At 35.1% G+C, this 7290-nt stretch overlaps 1 non-coding gene across 1 annotated transcript; it reads right to left on the bottom strand.

Moving 5' to 3' along the window:
* Nucleotides 1–3352: 3352 nt before the first annotated feature.
* On the bottom strand, nucleotides 3353–3459 carry LOC128564252 (U6 spliceosomal RNA). The gene has a single exon (XR_008374093.1). It is a non-coding gene; the product is annotated as a U6 spliceosomal RNA (small nuclear RNA).
* Between the last annotated feature and the right edge of the window lie 3831 nt (nucleotides 3460–7290).

Raw genomic sequence — 7290 nt, 5'->3', positions numbered from 1 at the left:
TTTTAAACATTAAAGCTAAATCTCTTGGGAAACAATAGGAATTGTTTAAAAATAATTTTCATGTCTCATGAGTGGAAAAATTCCAAAATGTTTTACAATCCACATCAGCTCTGTAAACAATCCTGGCTGCTTGCTTGAAAAATAAGTACCAACCTGGATTCTAAAGTAACTTAATTATTTTTTAGGAGAAAAATGTTAACCTTAGAAAGATAACCAGCAAGCCTGGTTAAAGTATTTTTAGGCCTTTTTAATTATTCTTTTACTAGTGGGAAAGAAAAAGGCTTTTTTGACTCTAGAAAACTATTTTTTAATGAGACATAAATAAAGTCATGTTTTATGAAAAAATAAATTACTACACCAAGATCCTCAGTGATTAATTCAGAAGGAGTTAACATCAAAAAAGTATACAATCAATTTTACTTAAGGTTTGTAGCCTGTTTTTATATACAACTTCTTATGATATAGAAAGCAGTTTAGGTTATAAAAATTAAGGAAGCAACTTCGTTTTCAGGAGTATTTGGTTAAGCCAACTGTATTTTATTGTTTAGAACCATACACGATACTTGTATCATTAAAGTCTTATTTGCTAAAATGTTGGCATTATTGAATATCAGCATTCCTGTATGATTCACTGTCATGGACTGGCTGTCAGAGAGACTAAAATAGTATGAAAAGTTGAGATGGCCCAATTCGCTGGAATGTCGGTCCTCTATGGTGGACACAAATTGGTGTTTGAAATCAACACACAGATAAAACGATCTATTTGCTTTAATGGTTGATCAATTAGCATCATTCTCCACTCCTTTAATACCTTAAATTTTCTAGCTAACTTTAAAAAATATATATATTCCTTTTACTTCCAAAAGAAAACTTTATTCTGAAACAGTTGCCAAAGAGTATGTTTTCTGTAACATCTCAATGGAAGTGTTTGTTAGTGATTTCAAATGCACTAATTGGTAATATTTACATGTGTTTGTGCTTCCTTCTTGTTATCAGCTTTAAATTATTTAAACCTTCTGTGAATCTTTCCTCTCCACACAGGCAGAGTCCGCTGCGGAAAGTGGAATATTCAGTTGCAGTGGGTGTTGCAAATGGGTTACTTTCTCTTTTTAGACTGGGTAAGTGTATATGTAGGGCTTCAGAGTCTGAGTCATCTAATTACTCTCAGGTTCTTTACTTGGATGTGCCATTAACACTTTACATAGCATTCTGAGGACACTTCTCCAATCACCGGGATTATTAATCTCTGTAAGATCATTTTAAAGAGATGACCAGACTAGTTATTTGGCGGGACATTTTAAAATCTTCTTCCTTCCTATTAGACACACACAGTGATTTTACTGGCCAAAGTAGAAATCTACGGTTACTATTTTTTTTTCCTTTTTTTTTATTTTTATTAAATCATAGCTGTGTACATTAATATGATCGTGGGGCACCATACACTTGGTTCATAGATCGTTTGACACATTTTCATCACACTAGTTAACATAGCTTTCATAGCATTTTCTTAGTTATTTTCCTGAGACCTTTACATTCCACATTTACTAGGATTCACATGTACCCTTGTAAGATGCACAGCAGGTGTAATCCCATTAATCCCCCTCCCTCCACCTACCTCCCCCCTCCCTCCCCTCCCTTTCCCCCTTCTCCCTATTCTTAGGTTGTAATTGGGTTATAGCTTTCATGTGAAGGTCCTACATTAGTTTCATAATAAGGGTGAGTACATTGGGTACTTTTTCTTCCATTCTTGAGACACTTTACTAAGAAGAATATGTTCCAGCTCCATCCATGTAAACATGAAAGAGGTAAAGTCTCCATCTTTTTTTAAGGCTGCATAATATTCCATGGTGTACATATACCACAATTTATTAATCCATTCGTGGATCGATGGGCACTTGGGCTTTTTCCATGACTTAGCAATTATGAATTGGGCTGCAATAAACATTCTGGTACAAATATCTTTGTTATGGTGTGATTTTTGGTCTTCTGGGTATATGCCCAGTAGAGGGATTACAGGATTGAATGGCAGATCTATTTTTAGATCTCTATGTGTTCTCCATATCTCTTTCCAAAAGGAATGTATTAATTTGCATTCCCACCAGCAGTGCAAAAGTGTTCCCTTTTCTCCATCCACGCCACAAAATCCACGCCAACATCTCTGGTCTTGGGATTTTGTGATATAGGCTAGTCTCACTGGAGTTAGATGATATCTCAAAGTAGTTTTGATTTGCATTTCTCTGATGATTAAACATGATGAGCATTTTTTCATATGTCTGAAGGCCGTGTACCTGTCTTCTTCAGAGAAGTTTCTCTTCAAGTCCCTTGCCCAGCCTGAGATGGGATCCCTTGTTCTTTTCTTGCCAATGCCTTTGAGTTCTCTGTGGATTCTGGTTATTAAACCTTTGTCGGAGACATAAACTCCAAATATCTTCTCCCATTCTGAGGGCTGTTTGCTTGCTTTACTTACTGTGTTCTTGGCTGTGCAGAGGCTTTTTAGTTTGATCAAGTCCCAATAATGTATTTTTGAAGCAGCTTCAATTGCCTGGGGGGTCCTTCTCATAAAAACTCGCCCAACCTAATTTCTTCAAGGGTTTTCCCTGCACTCTCTTCTAGTATTTTTATAGTTTCATGTCTTAGGTTTAAATCTTTGATCCAGTGAGAGTCTATCTTAGTTAATGGTGAGAGGTGTGGGTCCACTTTCAGTCTTCTACAGGTTGCCAGCCAGTTCACCCAGCACCATTTGTTAAATAGGGAATCTTTCCCCCACTGAATGTTTTTAATTGGCTTGTCAAAGATTAAATAACGGTAATTAGCTGGATTCATCTCTTGGTTCTCTATTCTGTTCCAGACATCTACTTCTCTGTTTTTGTGCCAGTACCATGCTGTTTTGATCACTATTGATTTGTAGTATAGTCTGAGGTCTGGTAGTGTGATTCCTCCGGCTTTGTTTTTATTTTTGAGTAATGTCTTGGCTATTCGAGGTTTTTTGTGATTCCATACAAAACGAAGTATTGTTTTTTCAAGATCTTTAAAGTATGACAGTGGAGCTTTAATGGGGATTGTGTTGAAATTATATATTGCTTTGGGTAGTATGGACATTTTAACAATGTTGATTCTTCCCAACCATGAGCATGGTATATTTTTCCATTTGTTAACATTCTCAGCTATCTCTTTTCTTAGAGTTTCATAGTTCTCTTTATATAGATCTTTCACGTCCTTTGTTAGATAAACTTCCAAGTATTTCATCTTCTTTGGCACTACTGTGAATGGGATAGAGTCCTGAATTGTTTTTTCAACTTGACTATTTTTGGTATATATAAAGGCTACCGATTTATGAATGTTGATTTTGTAAAAAAATATGGAACGCTTCACGAATTTGCGTGTCATCCTTGCGCAGGGGCCATGCTAATCTTCTCTGTATTGTTCCAATTTTAGTATATGTGCTGCTGAAGTGAGCACAATCTACGGTTACTATTATGTATTTTTTTAGTATATGAATTAAATCAGCACTTTGAAAATGTGTTCTTTTATCTGAAATAGTTTTATAAAATTACGAAGAGTAGAAATAATTGCTAATACATAAGATAACCAGCAGCTAATACATCTTCTTTTTGTATGGAATACTTTTATGTCTATGGAAATGTGATTGGCACAAAATTCCTCTGAAGTAGCTAATAAATGGCTTTAATTATTCCATTTTACCAGCATGAATATAAGGTCCAAGAAAAACCTCTCATTTCAAATCCTACTGCTCTTCTTTCTAACATTCAGCACTCCTTTCTCACGTCCTTTCTGTGAGCTTAGCCTGGTAAATTATTTTGTAAAAAAATTTTCTATAGTCAAACATGTTTTGATAACAGTGAATACCATACTCCCCTTTGGAAGCGTCACAATGCTTAATAGCTTATTATAAGCACTGAAAAGTTTGGAAATAAATTTCAAGTATTTCTATCATTACAGAATGATTTTTACAAGGATATCTATTAACATGCCATTAAAAATCTTCAACCATGCTATTCTAAAAAGATTATGCTTACTTACAAGATTTTGTTCACATTTCTATTATTCTTAATAATCAGTTCATAGACAATGTTCCAGACTGGAGTTGTTTAGAACTCAGAAATTTATTTTAACCTTGCTTTCAAATGATGGGCCAACATAAGTATATTTGTAACGGAGAACAGCATAAACATTGATTCAAAAAATTGTATTATTTACATTAAATTCTACTATTAATTGTATATGAAGTAAAGAGAGCAGACATTCGGTAGAAACAAAAAGAAGCAAATCCCCTGCTTTATAGGTACTCCCTGAGCAATGCAGTAAAGTCACAAAGAGCCACTGCCTGACACCACAAATAGCTTGTGGGCTGACCAGGCTGTTCAGGTGGTCTCCCCCAACTCAGGACTGATCTAGATGGGCTGAAAGCCAAGGACAGAAGACAGCAGCCTTGCCATTGAGCAGCATGGTTACAGCTCAGCTTGCCCCTCTCAGCAGGATCATCACTCCGACAGAGGCTGGAAGCGTAAGCAGGGGTTGCAGGGACAGGGTGTGTGGCACCAAATCCAACTGTGGCACTGTTGGACTTTGACTTTATGCTCCTTGAACTCTATCCTCTACCTTTGCCAAATTGACCTGATTGAAATATAACTAAAAGAATGGTCAGAGTTAAAATGAAGAATCACTTGCTCATTAACAATTGTTTGACTAAACAGAGGGTGCAGTTTTAACTGAACACAGGCTCAGCCACCTGCCACTCCAAAGCCAGACTCAAGAAACAAAGAATTAGTGGAAGGAAGGCAGGTTTATTAAGAGCCAGCATCCTGAAGGGATGGTAAACTCATGTTGCAAAGGCCATTTCAAATTCCTCAGGCTGGCGGAAAGGTTCATAAAGGGATGGGGGCTTGGGCATAGCTGACTATTCGCAGCTCGGCATGTGTTCTTCTGCTGGTTAACTTCAGTAATGGGCCATCTGTCAGCTCGACCACCACCTCTTCCATTAGGGGTGGAAGGTTCCCACCATCCTGGTTCCACAGTTACTTGCTCACGACCAGTTCCTGAAGCACATAACTGGTCATTGTAAAAGAAAGAGTTGTTAGCTAGCTTGAAGATGGAGTGACTGTTACCATTACACATCTGCAAAAATGTCCTTCACGTAAGGGCCCTTTATAGAACTGGCATAATATTCAAACTGAATCATCAACTCTTCTACAATCAGACCCCCAAGCTTTCCAAACTCCTTGGTTTTGCTCCTGTTACTTTTGCCACAGATCAAATTCCCACTCCCTGAGTCAATACAAGCACAACTTTGCTAAATTCAAGTCCAGGGTGCAATGTTACTCTCTTTCATGATTCCTTCCTTATTTCTATCATCCAGAAAAAGAAATCCTTTTGTTTTTTGCATTCCTGTCACATTTTCACTGTATTTCTTTTATAACATTTAATATCTTCAATTGTGAGTTATATTTATTTGCCTATTTAACTTTATTCACTTATAAACAGTAAACATAAAGGGGTAGGGTTTGAATTAGAGCCACCTTGGTTTTCCATTTGTCCTTGAAAGCAGGAAATGTATACACACACACACACATATATATATACACACACAGACATATAGCCATGCTTTGTGTTATATATATTATATATGTGTACACACACATATATATACACAGACATATAGCCGTGCTTTGTGTTATATATTATATATGTACACACACAAACATGTGTATGCACACACATATATAAATATATATATTAATATATATTATAATATATATATTATTTATATATATTATATTATATATTATATATTTATATATTATACACACATATATGTATATATACATATATTATATATACATATATAATATATATTATACATATATTATTATATATACACATATATACATTATACAGATTATATATATGTATAATAAATCTGTATAAAAACAGAATAGATGGGACCATTTCAGTAGGGAAGTATATGCAACTATTGGTAAATCTGGGACTTATTCAGATGCCAAAGAGTGCAAAGAAAATATAAGTAGAATGTATTTTTTTCACATCACAGGATATTTATATACATGTATATATGTATGTTACATATGTATATATATTATATCGTAGCATATTTATATATACATACACATATACAGACATATGCTGTGATGTGGAAAAAAGTACATTTTGTTTATATTTTCTTTGCATTCTTTTGTACCTGAATAAGGCCTAGATTTACCAACTATTGCATATACTTCCCTATTAAAATGGCCCCATCTTACACAAGTTTCACTTCTTCAGATTCCTAAATACCATTTTGGGTATTTAATACTACTTAGTCATTTTTATTTCAAAAATATTTATTGAGTCTAAATTATATAAATAACTTCAAATATGAAATCAGAGATCATCTATAAAATGTCCTTAACCTAATTTTCAGATTTTTCTCTGGGTACCTGTGCCTGGTATCTTGGACCCCCTACTACAAACCCACTAGATTTATTTCCTTTCTTCTTGAGGATCTTGACCTCACCTCTCCCAGGGTATCCACATAGGGTCAGAAGAGATCAAACTTTCACTCTTTGCAGATGATATGATCGTATATCTGGAAAACGCTAGGGATTCTACTACAAAACTTTTAGAAGTGATCAAGGAATATAGCAATGTCTCAGGCTACAAAATCAACAACCATAAATCTGTAGCCTTTATATATACCAACAATAAGCAAGCTGAACAGTCAAGGACTCTATTCCTTTCACAGTAGTGCCAAAGAAGATGAAATATTTGGGAGTATACCTAACAAAGGACATGAAAGATCTCTACAAAGGGAACTATGAAACTCTAAGAAAAGAAATAGCCGAAGATGTTAACAGATGGAAAAACATACCATGCTCATGGCTGGGAAGAATCAACATTGTTGAAATGTCCATACTGCCCAAAGCAATATATAATTTTAATGCAATTCCTATTAAAGCTCCATTGTCATACTTTAAAGATCTTGAAAAAATAATACTTCGTTTTATATGGAATCAGAAAAAAACTTGAATAGCCAAAACATTACTGAGCAATAAAAACAAAGCAGGAGGAATCACACTACCAGACCTGAGACTGTACTATAAATCCATAGTGATCAAAACAGCATGGTACTGGCACAAAAGAAGAGAAGTAGATGTCTGGAACAGAATAGAGAACTAAGAGATGGATCCAGCTACTTACCATTATTTGATCTTTGACAAGCCAATTAAAAACATTCAGTGGGGAAAAGATTCCCTATTGAACAAATGGTGCTGG

This window comes from Nycticebus coucang, chromosome 13 (genome assembly GCF_027406575.1).
Source record: "Nycticebus coucang isolate mNycCou1 chromosome 13, mNycCou1.pri, whole genome shotgun sequence".
Taxonomy (NCBI): domain Eukaryota; kingdom Metazoa; phylum Chordata; class Mammalia; order Primates; family Lorisidae; genus Nycticebus; species Nycticebus coucang.
Note: the sequence above shows the minus strand (reverse complement) of the source record. Positions and strands in the feature narration are given on the sequence as shown.